Source organism: Periplaneta americana, chromosome 6 (genome assembly GCF_040183065.1).
Source record: "Periplaneta americana isolate PAMFEO1 chromosome 6, P.americana_PAMFEO1_priV1, whole genome shotgun sequence".
NCBI classification, from domain to species: Eukaryota; Metazoa; Arthropoda; class Insecta; order Blattodea; family Blattidae; genus Periplaneta; species Periplaneta americana.
Window position 1 is genome coordinate 132,119,426 of NC_091122.1, and position 17,470 is coordinate 132,136,895.

Consider the following 17,470-nt stretch of genomic DNA (forward strand, 5'->3'; position numbering starts at 1 on the left):
GTTATATCATATGGAAATTATAGGTAATGTTTACTATATTTAACTTATATTCTTTTTTATTAAACCTCAAAATAGCTTCCATTCTAAACTTAAAATGTTGATGCGAACAGATTATGTTAACATGTAAAATACTCTTCACATTAAAATAACACAGTTTTGTAATTATTTCTGCAACATATTATGTAACAAGAAGTAAACGGAGCTTATGGACACATTACACTAAATAAAACTTAGCAATGATACGCAATAAAGTTATAATATAATATTTCACTGAGCTCCATACACTGAAATAGAAAACCCGAACATACATTACGGCCTGGTCTAGATCGAAAAGGCATTGACTGTGCTGTATTTCGCACTCTTGTGAAAAGTTGTGTAAACTATGAAATGTTTGTTATAGGTTGTAATAACTTTAATTGACTAAAATACAATAATTTGAATAATAATATGGGACAAGGAGACGTTTGTAGTATACTATAAATTGTAAGAAAAATAGGTCAGAGTTATCCTTCTTCCGAAAGATCCAGGAAGGTGAGTTTATAAAATATAATATATACTTTATGAAAATAATATATAAACCTTATGTATTTCATATTTCAATAGTGGAAGGAAGGTGTTAATTTTTTCAAAAGACCACGATATCGAAAGTACAATACATTTTATCGTCTGTTAGAGAAAGGGTCTGTGATGAGGCGATAGTAGCGATCCTAGTGGTTAGCAACTATCTATGGATGCATATTTATTAAGTATTGAGCTTCGTGACTGTATATACTAGACTGTGGTATTATGTAATAAAAACTGCATAGTAAACAGTACAATTTATACGAATATTCTAGGTCTATATAAACTAGCTTAAAGCATCCAGCGTTGCCCCGGTTTTCTTTTTTTGATTAATTTTTTTTAGCTAAATCGATAGTTCGAGATCTCGGCAACTCAACCCCTAGGAACAGTGGGCAACGAGAAAGTCGACCAACTAGCGAAGGCAGCAGCGTCTTCTAGCATGCCATGCATCCCAGTTACACGAAATGTTCGCATTCATTTATTAAGCATACACTGAAGCAACGCCATTTATACAGCATTTAGAATGAAAAGTGGGTTAACAGTACAAAACGTTCAGTAACACCATCCAAATCGCCTCGATGCCAAGTCGTTCACTTCTAAATTTATCACCACTCAGTTCCTGTCAGAACTTCAGCAGGTTCAAAATTGCAGATGTAAAAGAACGCACGTGTATATGTCAAAATAACTCCAATCAGTGTTTAATCCATTAATCAAACGACAAGTTTTAGAGCGTTATAAAGTATAATATAAACCGAACGGGCTAGCGGAATGGTAAATTGTTAATGTTAATCATAGGTCTTTCTTTTAATTTGGAATGCTACTTGTGCTAGGAAAAACGGTTTTCCTGACACTTGTACAATTTTGAACGTTTTTAATCCTTTCTTCTCTATTTATTCATAATAAGTGTGTTAAATTCTGCACTTACCAGTTCAATATACAAGAAATATTTTCGTGTTTTTCCCCCCATTAATTGTAAAATTTATTTTTTTTTACATAAAGAACTATTAATTAAAAAATATCTTGAAATGATAAAAAAGTGCTAAAGGCAAGGTATGTTAACACACTCATTATGAATAAAAGAGAAAAGAAAGCATTTGAAGATTTTCAAAATTGTACAAGATATCAGAGAAACCAATTTTTCCTGCACGATTTGTACCCCCTCCCCACGACCAAAAATATAATTTACCCTTAAAAGTTAGTGTTGTGGGATCTAACAGATTAATCTAATCGATTAATCGATCAATTTCTCTTGTAAGATTAATGGAGCAAAAATATTTAATCGAATAATCGAGTCGATTAAAATTAATCGGTTGTAGTTGATATTAATTATTATTTTGTTAATAGAAACTCATTTCTCTCTCGAAAATTACTTACTTAAAAGTACAAGAGTACTGTTATTTCCTAACTGTAAACCAGATAGAGTAGGGAAAATCTTTGCACAAACACTTCAGAAAGAGATGGAAATATGAGGGCAGTAACCTAGTCTACGTCTATTGAAAGTTGCAACACAATGCGAAACCCTTCATAAGTTTTATGGTTTTCCAAGAAAACTTCCACCTTGTCAGCTCATCTTTCTAGCACATGAAATACATAGCTTTCTGAGATTCATCCCCCTCATCCCTTATAAAATAGCCATGTCTACACTATGTGCAAATGAGAGCGTAACTATCTTCTTCTCTTTTTAAAATCTGATAATTCGATTACAATAGGGGCCAGTCTTCTGTTTCGACCGCTGTAGTTTTGCATTTGCAGTTTCTGTACTGAGTTTGTACATGAAGGTTGTGTGTTCACTTTGATAAAGAAAAAAAATCAGTTTTCTGTGATTTGTGAAAAGCGTAAACTCCATTATGTCATATGAGAATTTGAGAGGTAAACTCTGTTAAACGTTTGGATTTAAATTGAACGATCGTGGAGAAGGGCTTGACAGAAAAAAAGTTTTTTCGTGTTTAGTGATGTAGGAAACGTTGTTACTAAACGTAGAGCGGCACTTAATTCGGAGCATGTCAATGCACTCAATGTTTAAAATCATGGATGAAGCAGTACTAACTAGATGAGTCTTCATACTTTTTGGTTGTCTCAAAAATTCCCGGATAAATTAACACAATAAATTATAAGCCTCATAATAAGTATGTTAGTAAGTAATTAAAATACTTGTTTTGTAATGTAATATATACATATATACAACATTAATTTAATACTAATGCTTATCACCGAACACAAGTTAAATTTAACAATAATTGTGTATTACAGTATATTAAAACATTTTTTCAACTCGATCAAATCTCGATTAATGTATCGATTAATAGATTAAATTCAAATAGTTAATCGATTAAATATTTTGATCGATCAACAGCATTTTTAATAAAAATAAAAGCTATTTCGATACTAAAATTTCTTAGGTATACCAGCGAATAGGGATTACAAAGAATGGACACTGAGCGAATTTTCCTGTGTTTTGTTTCTTTGTGCGCCAGCGTTTAGTTCCACTTTCAAGCGCTAGAGGTTAGTGTAATCGAGCATACGCTAAGATAATAATTGAGTATAGAGTTGAGACACAGGATCCAAACATCGCCTACCTTATTGCATAATCCACTAACGCCTTGCTTCAAATAAATTCAAGTTAACAGCTTTTCCTTATTTCTCAGTGACAAACTAGTAATAATAATATTTTTTTATATTTCAGATATAATAAATTATATTATAAAATAATATAATACATTATAAAATTATGTATCAAATTCGTTTAATATTTGTATATAATATAATATAGGTATATGGTTTTACTTCTCATAAGAGTTTTGTTTTTCCATTTTCAGCGCTATAAAATCATGACATATTTTAATTGTTGTTGGGGTCAACGTCTCAACTCTCATTATAAAGGAACTCTAGAGTCTAGACATTACAGTTAATGACGGATTTATTTTATGGATCCAAGTTATTATATTTGAGTACATAATGTACCTAGATGTATTAATTATATGTGTTATATTTTCGCTGTGTCGACTGCTAGCTGGTGTGATGTCAGCACCAACTCTAGGGAGAAAGCAGAATCTCACGCTCTAGCTGGCTTGAAGGTCATTGAAATCAGTCCGGCTACATCAAAGGTACGGACGCGAAGTGTCCATTCTTTATAATCCCTATTCGCTGGGTATACTATCTAAACACTATATCGAATTTCAGCACAAAATAAATTCAGGATATTTAGAAATAAGATTTGGAACTAAATAAATTTATACTAGCGAAAGGCGTACATACATTTTATTATTTGGATTCTCTTATGTTGGTAAACCTGTAGTCCAGTGTAGTATGGTGACAGCAACGGATGGTATTTTAAATTCTCCACTCTACATCGTAGGTGAATACTTGCCCTATAGAAGTAAGTTTCATATTTCATCGCCTAATTCAGTTACCTGCCAGTTGATTATGACTTATTGAAGTAACGCGCGCTGGGAAGAGGGCGCGGAGATATTTTACTTTATTCTTGACTAGACAAAGAGTATAGATCGAGTTTAGACTATCACATGACACATTCTAACAGGTATCCAAGTCTACTGAGTGTTAACCTAACTAAGGAATTGGCAGTTATGACGCGAATGAATTCATTTTGGCTTTTGGACATGAATAATTTGAAAGCTGAATATTAAATGATTTCTGAAGAAACTTTTAAACTTTAAGCGGAAGTGTGTCCTTAACATTCTTGTTCATGCGACACGCAATAAGGTATCGATTTCCGTGCAAGGCCCAACTTATCAACTACGAAAAAAAAGCGAGCTGAAAACGGTCTGCAGTAGTTTTACTGCGTAACGTATTATTGTGGAAAGTGTCCCTTCGTTTGTTTAAACTGCTGTAAATATGTCTGAAAAACTGAAATTGAAAAATAACCCAAAAATCCTTACATAAGGAGGCTGAAAGGTGAATGGATGAAGTAAGAGATGAAGAGGGTAATCAAGTAACAGGATAGTCTTTGTTTTATTGTTTTGTATCTTAATGCAGTCCTTTCATAATTATTAATTAATGTGTTTATTATATTTGATTTCTGATTATTGAGGATATGATTAAAGTTATTTTTGTAAATTAATAAAATTCTAAGTGAGGATTTTAAAAATAATGCATAATTGCAATTAAAATTGAATGAGGGGGATTTTTGACACATGGCTCAGACACGACAAACCTTGTATTTAGAAAGAACTATTTTCATGGAAACAAAACATTTTCGTGACTTGTGCCAGGTTTGACGTCATCGAGAATAATTTTAAATGACATCCTACAGTATTTTTAATATCGCCTGAAAGAGCATATTTTTATGTGCATATGAAAGAACTATTGTTACAATTACTATGTTAACAATTTCCGTGAACATTTCAAAATAAATTTAAGTGTAATATTAAACTATCTTTCAATCTCTTATTTATAGGCCTACTCTAACCACGACGTAAATACCAGATCACTTATCTGTGGTACGCTAAGTAGGTCTATACCTCTTCATAGAGCACCTCATCATCTTTTACAGTATCCACCTCGCGACAATGCAATTCCTTGTCACAAAGTATTAGGGGCTGCAAGACAATAAACATTAAAAATAGCTTAAAGGATAACCTTATTAGCAATCCACTCTAAATACTCGTATACTGACTTAAACGGTCACTAACTATATGGTAACTTTGTTCTTTAGACATGCATCCTGATAGCGCTGTATTTTCACAATTGTCTCATAATAATCTCTTCCTATTATCTAACATGTTAACATTCTTTGTATTTTAGTTTAATTTTGCTACACAGTTTGTATTTCATTGTTTAATTAATAGTGCATAGTATATTACTGTTTAATTCATAAGTAACTCTTGTATACACGTAACTTTTATCTACTCGTACATCAAATTGTTCTATTCTTTGTAGTTTGTAAGTTCATACATATGTAGGTATACTTTTTGCTGGTCGAGTGGAAGCGAAGCCTTACGGCCTTAACTCTGGCAGCTAAAATAAATAATAATAATAATAATAATAATAATAATAATAATAATAATAATAATAATAATTATCACTCATGAGGAAAATACGCCAGGAGATAATGAGGTAGGGTGGTCAGCTCCTCCCCCTCCATTACATACATCGCTGACTAGTAACATATTACATTAATGAGACTTCAGATGCATACAAACAATTATTGTTCTTCCCCTGACAAAGTGAGATATTAGAATAGATGTACATACCGGCCATAACCTCTTTAATGCATTTTACTGAAGTCAGTGCTTGACTCTTTGCCCTTTCAAACTTACACAGTCGTGTGATATGTAACGGGATTCCCTTGACGTAGTCAGGAAAACTCTCGAGTTTCAACCCAACACAATACAGAACGCCACAACTGACGCGAATGAAACCACTTCTGCGGCTTCTGCTTGTTCTAGAGTTAACGCTACGAGCATTAATTGTTGTGTATATTGTAGGCGACAACGATTCAACTATTAATAGACGAAAAAAGTTGTGTAACTGAGGTAAGTCGGCCACGTGTACAAGATAGATCATGTGCAGCTTTAAGACCACATTCGTGGGTTTGATTCTCACATAGGGTATTTGATTTAGTAACAGCACTATTTTATTTAATGCCCCGTAAAACTGGAGAGGTTGTTTTCACCATCGAAATTCAACATGGTCGAGAAACGGCCGATGAATTTTTACCTGGAGCCCTCTTAAGCCTGGGTTTTTTCTGAACCGACGCATGCGACGTGTGAGGGACGAGGTCAGCCTCGCACAAATCCGGACTACACTAGAGATAGTGAGTGGTTTCTATAGCTGCGCACCTCGCAACCATAGAAACCACTCACTATCTCTCGTGTAGTCCGGATTTGTGCGAGGCTGGCCCCGCACCCCGCACGTCGCATGCTTCGGTTCAGAAAAACCAAGGCTTAACAAGAACAGGGGTCTTTCACTTGACATCAATCTATGCACGCGATATACAGCTTCACTTTTCCGTCGGAGGAAACCAAGCTGAGATGTAATTAAATGTCATGACACACAGAGAGTTCCAAACAAGACTTAGTGGGTGCTATTCATAGACATTTCGCTAGCCCACGCTACGAGCGTGCTAACTAGCCCCGACTATCGACTGGTTACTTGTACAGGATTCATATCATATCACATCGCTAACACTGGTTTATGAATACGAAAAACGTTAGTTCGCTGATCATTCACCGGAAGCCCGCGCTAAGAATGTCTACTGACGTCATCGTACGTTCCTTATAGAACAGGCCTGCACAAGGTTTGCGCTCTCAGAGCCGGCTCACAGCTCATGAGCGGAATGCAGATATTAGCTGCGCTCTGTGTAAGGGTGGACTGGAAGAAGGGGTGATCTCGTACAAAATATACATAAAAGGAAGTACTATTACGAGTGTTTATGAAATGAATTCCCGATCAGTGTTTGCAAAACTATCTTGGACTATTATAAATTAATAAATATTTATTTTATAGAAATAATAGAAATTCTATAGCTACTTAAATGTACAATATCATTTTGTTATATTTTTATTTATCAGTGCATCAAAACGAGATTTTATGCTGTTGGCAGCTGAAAGGAACAGTAGCCTACTGATCGTAATGAAACATCAGTTACAAATGTTCCTTTATTAAAGTTGATTATAGAAAATAGTTGCTCACAATAATATAAATGTTGAGCCAAACATAGCAATAATTTTCACAGCCAGCCTGTGTACTCGTGGATATTATTGCTAATGTTTAGTCTTGTAAAACTCAACCAGGCTAGTAGTATTATTCAAACGATCTTTAGCTCTTAGGTCACACTGAAGATCAATAAGCTCGAGCTGTAAATCGTTAAATGTTAAATGTTATGCTCAATACTGTACTGTAGCAGTAGGTAAGCATCGTGAAACAATTACTGAGAATAGGCCTACACACTGCACTCCACTAGATAACTGAGTGGTCGTTTCCCTCTCCTCTACTTATAGCAAGTCTATGTCATTCTGACGTATCTTCCTCTCCGTTTCTGCGAGCGGTAAACACGGCTCTCCCGCTCCGAAGGAGCGCGCGCGCTCGTTGAGCGCTGTTTGTGCAGGTGTGTTATAGAAGAATATTTGGATGACAATGCTTATCGGCTACAGAATTCCCCTGAAAAATTGCTCCGGCGCCGGCGTCTTAATGGGAATATCTTAGAAATTAAGCCTTGGTTTTTCTCAACCGATGCATGCGACTTGCGAGGTGCGACTCCCACAAATCCGGACTACACGAGAGATAGTGAGTGGTTTCTATAACTGCGAGATGCGAGGTCTGCGCACTTCGCAGCCATAGAAACCACTCAATATCTGTCATGTAGTCCGGATTTGTGCCAGGCAGGCCTCGCACCTCGGAAGTCGCATGCGTCGGTTCAGAAAAACCAAGGCTTTACTGAAAATAAAACCGCAGAAAATCATAGTTGATGCAATAACTATATTGAACCCTGTGATTTTGTGCATTCAGTTCCATTTATCTCTTAGGGAATTTAATAGGCGAAGAATACAATAAAATCCTCTGAAACAACTTAAAAAACAATATCCATAAATACTTTCTGACATGATTTTGTACTGACATCTTAGAAATTCCTGAAAATAAAACCGCACAAAATCGTCGTTGATGCAATAACTATATTGAACCCTACGATTTTGTGTATTCAGGTCGATTTATCTCTTAGGGAATTTAATAGGCGAAGAATACAAATCAAATCCTCTGAAACAACTTAAAAAACAGTATCCATAGAAACTATGCCTCCATTCCTCGAATGCAACTATAACGATTGTCGAATAATTTGTTAAAAAGCTGTCAAAAATATTTGGAAACGAACACGAACAGTTTCAGCATTTCCTTGGTTTCTTTAAATCTTTAATATTTATTTTTATAAATTAATATGTAACAACTTTGCTACTCGCTTGCATAAGGATACAGTATTGTCCTCATAATCGTCTAGTGAAAGAAAGTTTGCCAAGAAGAACGAAGCCAGCTGACTAAAATCAATGACTCAATTTTATTCAGAGACATCATTTAAGTTTTTGTTTGGAGAAGTGCAAGATCTTTTCGGGAAGTTCTTGTAGGGTGTATTGTGTGCTGTACTCCATTCCTATTTGCTCTGAAATTAACTATTTTCCATATCGTAAACTGGGATAAACTTGACCGCTGGGGTAAACTTGATCATAAAAAAAACATGATATTAGATGTCCTGAATATATTTTTAAAGTTCATTACTTTTTCTACAATTGTTAAGTGTTTTTTTTTTTTTTTCATTTTGTAAGTCTTAAATAGCGCTGATATGTTTTAATTTTGTTGTTTTATGGTCAAGTTTACCCCACTTTACAGTACATTTCCAGTTCCCACAAATAGTCCTAGTTTTAATTTCTTAATAATAAATAATCCGTGGCGCTGCAGCCCGTGAAGGGCCTAGACCGACCAGCCGGCTGCTGGCATCACGCCCACATGCAGAAGCACAGGTGGACGATCATCTATCCAGAACAGAGGTATCGTGTGGTTAGCACTGTGATCCTCCCAACCGTTATAGCTGGTTTCGCAACCGGACTTCGCTACCTATCGTACGTAGCTCCCCGAATGCATCATAATTCTGGGTGGGCACCGGTCCCATACACTGGCCGAAATTTCATGAGAAAATTTCTTCCCCCATGAGGACTCGAACCAGCGCGCATTCCGTAACGCGAGTCCTAGGCAGGATGCCTTAGATCACGACGCCACGGCGCGGGACAGTTTTAATTTCTTATACTATTTATTTCTACTTATACGATACATGCATATGTTGATAATATGACGCAGATGAAGCAAATTAACAGGGACAGTAAGTTATGAAAAAAATATACTCAATTAACAGAAAAAATATACATTCATTTAGAACAGGTAACAAGCAGTAGGCTTACTGTATTATCCGGCAAGGCAAACGTCCGGCTTGGCCTTGTAGGTCAGGACATTGCAATCGACCAGATGCCTGTTTATGTTACCATACAGCGTTGTTAGTGCAATATTTTCCGCTTCGCAAGTTCGCTTTGCCGGGTAGTACAGTCCATTTTATATCATGGAGTGCAGTTCGGTGGCTCCTTTGAACACCCACTTACAGATTTATGACTTCCTGCACAAACGCCTCTGAGCAGTCCATCCTGTCCCCTCGTCCCAACATTGCACAATTTCCACAATCCTGGCGACCCTCGAAATGAGAGGATTCGTGGCCATCATCACCATCTGGACGCCACGTGTTTTGAAGAAGAGAACGTAATATCACGAGCTGACCGCTCAATGAATACTACAGAATACACTCTCAGTGATACTCTCGTGTTAACCGACGGGATTCTTGGAATTCGGAAAAGATGTGACAACTCTGCCTCCACATAGATTTGACGGGAGCCTGTCAATTCTTCTGATCGAGTGTTGTGATTGGTTAGCCTACTAACAGGCGAAGACAAGGTTTTCGTCACAGCAAGGAAGACATTTATTTATGACAACCAATTAGTAGGGGGGAGTAGAAGATCTGTCGGCAAAGTCCTTTCTATGAAACTGCACTCCATGATATGAAATGGACTACGTGACGCCTCAGTTTCATTTGAGCAAAGCCAGTAACTAGCTTGTCTTTTACTTCTTAAAGGTTTATAAAAGTGGAATATTTTTACATTAAGAGTACAGTATCACATTATTTCCTTTACCTACTTACTTACTGGCTTTTAAGGAACCCGGAGGTTCATTGCCGCCCTCACATAAGCCCGCCATTGATCCCTATCATGACCAAGATTAATCCAGTCTTTATCATCATATCCCACCTCCCTCAAATCCATTTTAATATTATCTTCCACCTACGTCCAGGCCTCCCCAAAGGTCTTTTCCCTCCGGTCTCCAAACTAACACTCTATATGCATTTCTGGATTCGCCCATACGTGCTACATGCCCTACCCATCTCAACATCTGGATTCAATGTTCCTAATTATGTCAGGTGAAGAACACAATGCGTGCAGTTCTGTGTTGTGTAACTTTCTCCATTCTCCTGTAACTTCATCCCTCTTAGCAACAAATATTTTCCTAAGCACCTTACTCTCAAACGCCCTTAACCTATGTTCCTGTCTCAAAGTGAGAGTCCAGGTTTCACAACCATAAAGAACAACCGGTAATAGAACAGTTTTATAAATTCCAACTTCCAGATTTTTTATATCCTTTAGTAATATTAATTACTATTTTTTATCTCAAACTCTAGGAGGGCAATTGTCTCCCCTGGTACCCCTAAATGACGCCTTTGGTTCAATTGTAGTTAACATCCTCGCCAATAATTGCAAAAATCTGGAGTAATGAATAAAATTGTTCCTTACAGATGCCTCGATCTCACAAATGAAATTTCTTCGTATTGTCAGTGTAGCAGAGAGAGACCAAGGTCTCAGTAGGTGTTGCACTCAATGAGAGATTAGATTTCCCTGCCAACGCGCGTGATCTTACAGTCCATTCAATGACAAACTGTTGTTTACAACTGCAAAATTCCTGCACAGTCACATAATATGATTCCGGATGCTGTCTACCGTCAGCTGCTGCGATGAAACAGAATTTAAAGTAGTCAGAATATCATTAATGCCGCAAGTCGTATTCCAATCATGTGGCGCTATTGAGAGGCCTGTGGTCATTTGTGCCACACAAGGACTTCTATCATCTCTCGCGACGATTACAAACGATATTCTTATGTTTTAAATATGGCAGGCAACATAGAGTTTCCTTGCTGTCTAAAATGGCGATAGGGTAATCTAAACAAGTCCTCACTGCGCACTTGAAAGAACTTATATCCCTTTAGGAAAATTCCATTCCTTTGGCACGGTTTCTCAACAAATGGGTTGCCACCATTTGTAGCATCGAAGACAATGTGTTGGGGGAGAACAGAAGTTTGACATAAAAGCTCTTTAATCATTAATGGTAAATACAAATTTATCTAAATGGTCTTTGTGTATTTCAAACTCAATCTGTAATACAGATTAGCTTGTAAGAAACACACAAAAAGTGCTTAAAATGGTGAAAAGATATAACACATCTCCCAGATTCATATTATAAGGATAAGTACTACATTATATCAAGGACCGCGAAAAAGAAGTACATTACAAATCTGAAAACCACTGCTCATTAAATGAATGCTATGGTTGCCTTTTAAAAATTTTTTCCATTTATAACTTTCATACTCTTATCAAGGGTGAATGGTTTAACTCCGTAGATGTATAGATGGGTGGGTGAGTGAGTGAGGGGACAGACAGACAGACAGACAGACAGATAGATAGATAGATAGATAGATAGATAGATAGATAGATAGATAGATAGACAGACAGACAGACAGATAGATAGATAGATAGATAGATAGATAGATAGATAGATAGATAGATAGATAGATAGATAGATAGATAAATAGATAGATAGATAGATAGATAGATAGATAGATAGATAGATAGATAGATAGATAGATAGATAGATAGATAGATAGATAGATAGATAGATAGATAGATAGATAGATAGATAGATAGATAGATACAGACAGATAGATAGATAGATAGATAGATAGATACAGACAGACAGACAGACAGACAGACAGACAGACAGACAGACAGACAGACAGACAGACAGACAGACAGACAGACAGACAGACAGACAGACAGACAGACAGGACAGACAGGACAGACAGACAGACAGACAGACAGACAGACAGACAGACAGACAGATAGATAGATAGATAGATAGATAGATAGATAGATAGATAGATAGATAGATAGATACAGACAGACAGACAGATAGATAGATAGATAGATAGATAGATAGATAGATAGACAGACAGGATATATGGATGGATCAATGAATGAATGAATTAGTAAAGAAATGAATGAATGAATAAATAAATAAATAAGTAAATAAATAAATTAATTAATAAATGGGTAAATAAATCAATAAACGAATAACTAAATGAATATAGTAACAAATTGAAATATAATCATCATCAAGAACATCAAAGATTGGAACCATTTAAAAAATGCAGACCTTTTTATCACTGTATTGTCCACAAGAAGTTTTGTGAGTAGGCCTACATGTTCTTAAGCTATGCATCGAATCTTGGAGTAAAAATTTACAATTTCCCCTTAATATAATAAAAAAAATTCACTTACTACTTTCTTACAGTTAAATGAAAGGAATGCACAAGGAAAAAGAAAAAAAGAGAAGAAAAATTTGGGGGCACGGATAAAAAATTTTGTAAAAGAATCATTCTTTCGGCAAGAATTGATCCCTAAGCAGTGAAGAATGTTGTAGTCTAGAATGAACTTAATAGAGTTTCTCACTTATTTTTATGTGATTTTTCCTAACATGTAAAAAAGGTTTTTTTATTATTATTTACATGTAGGGGGGCAATGCTTTTGCTTTTAACTAAATCTGTTGATTTTAGATTCCAACATACTCGTAGCTCTATGTCTAAGCTTGAATTTGATGTTTGAATGAAGTCGATAGCTCAATTCTAAGCGTACTTTTTACTTGCTCGAAAACTGAAAAATGTTGAAAAAACTGAAATAGGGTAAAAATGAAGTTAAACTTTAAGTTCAATAACTTACTTTTGTGCACCTAAAACCTTCCTGAAATATAGGTGACGCTCTCTTCTTGTGTCTTGAGGTAAATTCTCCTTTTTTTCACAACCCTTCGTTACCGTCTTCGCTGCTGTTGCTCAGGAGTGCACTGTAAATTGGCCTTCAGGGTTCGGGTCTCGTCTGCAGCATTCACACTAGCCATTGTCTGTTTTCCTGAGGTGATGCTCATCTTTGGGAATATGTCCAATTTAACTTCGTTGTCACAATTGAAGTGGCAGATGGCATTCAATGACCTCAAGTTTCAGAGTTGTACGACCTACATACTTTCTTTGGGGCAACGTTTCCCAATCAAACCATTGAAAAACTCATTTGCATTCTGAGTCTTATCATACAAACACCTGCTCAACATACTGGGGTCTGTAAGGCTTTCGTAAATAGATTTAACCCACTTCTTGGCGCAAGCAGCTGCGTATGTAGTATAAAAAAAATTAAATTTCGTCCATAAATAGTGAAAAAACCTAAACATGTTATATATGTTTAAAAAGTAGAAGAATCAGACTTTAATACGAGAGTAGTAGTAATCCTGGTCACTCCGCAGGGAAGCATAGGGCTTTGATGAAAGCACGCCATCGTACTCTATTGTTCGCCAACGCTTTAATTTCTTTCCAGCTTTTCCCTGTCTGTTTAATCTCATCTCTCATTGTATTGCTCCATGTTATTTTAGATCTTCCTCTTCGACTGTTCAGTCCTTGGGGGTTCCAATCCAGAGCCATTTTAGTGATGTTATCATTTTATCTCCTTAGTACATGCCCAATCCACTTCCATTTTCTGAATTTGATTTCTTGGCTGAATTCGTGCTGATCTGGTCTTCTCCATAGTTCCTTATTAAACCGTATCCACTCTTAAAATGATCCGCGTCAAAACGAACCCATGTGACTAGCTCGCGTTTAATTGGTTATGACACCGAATCGCAATGTAGAAGCAATAAGTGCGCGTAAAAAGTAGATCCCGTCACTAAATTAAAAATATGTCCCCTGAATATACTTGTTATTCTTCCGCAATTGAAATAATATCCAAAACACAGAAATGATTATAAAATAGACCTAATCACTCTGAGATCAATAATTACAACTTAAAATAGGTTATTGCGTATGTACCCATATGACGCATTTGAGGGCGGCAGGACTTCAGTCGCTTGTGATGCAACAAAATGGCTGAAGGTGCTGGCTGGGTCTTCTGTTGCTGTGTCGCCAAACTGTTGCCGAAACTCGAACCCAATACGGTGATGATCATGAATGATGCTCCTTATCACAGCGTTAAAGCTGATCGGCTGCCAAATAGGTCGTGATTAAAAAATGACATTTCCTCGATTGAAGCAAACAATATTCCGTGTAATAAAAACATGGTAAAAGATTAATAAGTCGAGAGGCAAATGTCGCTCATAGATATGACAAATATATTGTGGATTCTCTTGCGCTACAGGCCAGAGTTGCCAGATAAATGAAACGCAATCGTACCAACTTATGAAAAATGTCGTACTTTATCATAAAACTGTCGTACATTCAGCATTTTACTATTTTATAGATAATGTGCACAAATATATTTCACATATCACCCATAAAAAATAGTTCTTAGGCCTATAAATTTATATTCATTAATTCATTCATTCGTTCGTAGTGTTCTGTCCAAGGGCAGACCTTTCACTGCAAACCCAGCATTCTCCAGTCTTTCCTATTCCAGCATCCATTTCTTCATCCAATCAAGAAATTTAGTAATTATAGTTGATATCCACAATGGCATTTAGCATTCAAATTACCATTTCTTCACCAACACTGTAATTTTCGGTAAAGCATGCATGATGAGATGACGCTTGGTCGGAAACAACATTATTATATTGAAAGCCAGCAGAAACTTTATCTTTGGCCGACGCAACGGCAGATATTTAATATTAACCAGTGCGGCAGCTGATGGTGACATCAAAGTAATCCACCTGCAGTCCACTCACATCCGAAGCGCTAAAATGTCAGCACGTCTAGATTTCTTAATCCTAGAGCGGTACTATTTAATTCATAAAAAATACTTCCATTGCTGTACATACAATGAAGTTAGCAGATCTTTGAACTCTGTTACTTTGATATACATGAAACCTGGAGCTCAAGATGACGAATTTATTATTTGTATGGCAAATGTAGTCACCATACTGATTTCAGAGCATTTTCTTTTATCCCTTTAAAGATATAAAATGTGTGTTCAGGGATATTAGCCAATGACATACTGAATGAAGAACAGTTGTCTAGAAAAGGGGGCAAATTAACTGTTATTTTTGTTTAATTATAGTCCGACATTGTGAGTTCCAAAAAATTTTGTCCCTTCAGTAAGATAGTCGTAAGCGTACGACTATAGTCGTACGTATGGCAACCCTGCTACAGGCTAACATGACAGTGCAGCGATTACCTCCTTATCATTGTTTATTAAATGACTATAGAAATGACATGGAGTCAGGTGAGGGGTTACGTTAGACAGCGCAACACAACGTTCAAGATTAGAGATGTCAATATACTGTATAACTCAGTGATCGCCAAAAGCTGTGTCGCGACACATGCCCCTATCTCCACTCAAGCGTAACCATGGCATCATACCCCCACCCTTTGTTTACAGCCTTCACTTCGATATAGGACATTTATCAGCAGCGGACGTACACATGTAATGTTACAAGTGTGTAGAATAATATTATGTTTCCATGTATTTTCCAAAACAGAAACAGATTATATGTAAAAACTTAATTTTAAGGAGCATGGAGCAAAAGTATTTCTTTTGTGCAGATGGCAAAAATATGAGATACTTAATTTGTTGTAAAATTTTAAATAAAGTATAAAGAACAATGTACGTTGCCATTATTTTTCTTGTTGTGAAAACTACCACGCCCTTACCTGTAACTTGAATATTTCATTAATAAACGAACAATAAAAAGTATCGGGTTCTGTGTCTTAATCGGGGTAAAATACTTCAACTTTTTTTTTCCGACGAATGTAGCGTAGTTTGAATATTTCATTAATAAACACACAATTAAAAATTATCGGCTTCTATATCTTCATCGGGGTAAAATACTTCGACGTTTTCTTCAAGTGTGTAGTGTAATTTACAACTTCGTGACCAGCCTGGTACGTTTTTCTAATTTCAAATATCTGCTGATGTGAAGTGCACGTTATTTTTGTGGTAAATAAGAAAATATATTTTATTTTATTAGTAGTACAAAAATAATGAACAGGAGGATAAAAGATAACATGGAAAAAGTGTGTGTAGTTATTAAGTAGAAGAATATTATATTGCTTTCGTTTTTTGGTCACAGTCCGTTTCTGCACTGTTATTCGCTGCATTATTACCTGAGGAGATACCCACTCCACCCCTCTCCCTGCTACAGTGAAGTGCGGGTTGCATTTCTATTACGTCACAATTTCGTGATGTTTGGCAACCACTGGTATAACTGATGCTTAAACTACTTATTCTGCTAAAATTAAAACTTTTACTACTATTAATAGTAACTAATTATATACAGAGTATGTCACATTGTATTTACTTCGTTTATTACGCTAATACTGCGTGCCGTACTTACATCACATGCCATAATTATGTACTTCACACGTGCTCCCTGTCAATGTAACAGTAATTGCGGCGCGAATGGCGGAAGGATACAATTGGGATTTTTTTATGTTAGGATCACTTTAAGAGTGGATGGGCTTTAGTTATAATGTCTGGCCACCAAATACCCATGATGTTTCTCAAGCAACGATTTATAAAGACTTGCAATTTCTTTCCAATTTGTTTCGTTGCCTTCCAAGTTTCGTACCCGTATAGTAAAATCGACTTTACATTTGAGTTAAATAATCTTAATTTAAGTTTTAAGGCGATTTGCTTCGACCTCCAAATCGATTTCAATTGAATAAAGTCATGTCTTGCTTTCTTTATTCTGGCATTTACATCTTCATCTGAACCACCATTCACTGAAATTATACTTCCCAAACATGTAAATTCATTTGTAGCTTCAATTACTTCTCCTTCTAATATAAGAGCAGAATCTACTCTATTATAAACTCTCACTTCTTTTGTTTTGTGTTTACTTATTTCCAGACCAGCATTAGCTGCCAGCTTATGTAAGTCATGAAGTTTGGCATTTATATCTGAAAATCTGTGGGCATACATCATACATCATCGGCATATTCTAAACTTTCTAGTCTTGCATTTAAACCCCACTGAATGCCACGACGTCTTCTACTACTTAAAACATTCATTATGTCATCCATAACCAGAATAAACAATAGTGGGGACAACAGGCAACCTTGTTTAAC